Raw genomic sequence first — 1,364 nt, 5'->3', positions numbered from 1 at the left:
AAAAAAAAAAAATCCTTGTCCGGGTAAGATTGGTTTAAATGCCCCAGAGTGATAAATGTCCAGTAACTTACCCATTTGTACACACTTTAAAGAAAATGCTATTAACCAATTTTCAGGTCTCTAGTCCCCACTGTGTCCCATAATTAGCCAATGTATCTTGAAAGGATATAATTTGTAAGCAGTTTAAGTTTATATTTGTTTTAAACACTGTATGTCGGAAAATGTTCTCGATTTTACCATGGATTTCATGAACTATCAACAGGGATTTTTTTATGCCTCTCCATCATTTAGAACATTGAGTTTAGTTGCTATTTTCTGGGTTAAATAAAAAAAAAGCATGAAAATTTGGAGAAAAATGAGTATAGCTCTCTGAAAGGAATTGACCAGGAAAAAACAGTCATAGGACATCTCTACCTTTCTGCTCTAGGTTGAGATGTTTCAAAGTAATTGTTCTTTTTTTTTTTTAATTTAATACAATTTATTCATTATTTTTTATTGGAAAAAATAGTTTTAAATATAGTTTCATATTAATATACACTAATATGGAAATAATCATTAACACATCAAAAGACAAAACTTGATGTAATAACTAAATATGTAGTAGATTTAAAACTTTTGAACTTTGTGAAGTCCTAATGACTGCCCGTTTTAAGAAGTTAACTCTTTGGGACAGACAATGGAAGTGACCATCTGCAGACTTACGTTGATTTTGTATGTTTTCTACAAAATAAAATCTGAAGGCTTGTGTATTAGGATATATAAGACATGTAAACATTGGTTAGTGTATGTCGTATCTATCTCATAGCACAAATAACTGCACTTCTGCATTGTTTTCTTGTTTGGTCTGGTTTAAAGGATTAAAACCTTGTGGTCATAAACGCCTATGGATTGTTATAATTATAAAGCACGTGCACACACACATACATGATTCCAACACAAAATTAAAACCAAAGAAGATCTTTAATTTAGAAAGGAGATGATGAGCTTCTAAAAATTTAAACTCCAACGTGATTTTGCTTCCTCATCTTTGAGAGCTTCAGATAAAGTAGGGGTCAGTCCTATTTTCTGTTTGTTGTTGGTAAATAGTGAGGGCATTCTTCAAAAATATGTTTAATCATGAGAATGGACTGAAATGGACTGTCCATTCTCATAAGAGGAATCCTATGATGAAGAGAACAAGAATATGCCCAACTTCTGCATTGCCAAGCCATCGATCATAAATGGACTAGCAAATCTTGAATTTTCAATAAAGTATCAGTGAAATATATAACTACAAATGAGATTGAACTATAGTTGGCTTTAGAAGCAATAATTATTACTAAGTACTGGCCATTTGGTCCATCATTCCAACTCCATATCACATG

Source organism: Halyomorpha halys, unplaced genomic scaffold (assembly GCF_000696795.3).
Source record: "Halyomorpha halys isolate HHAL.00 unplaced genomic scaffold, Hhal_1.1 Scaffold1451.1, whole genome shotgun sequence".
Lineage (NCBI taxonomy): Eukaryota > Metazoa > Arthropoda > Insecta > Hemiptera > Pentatomidae > Halyomorpha > Halyomorpha halys.
This window is presented reverse-complemented; position numbering follows the sequence as displayed.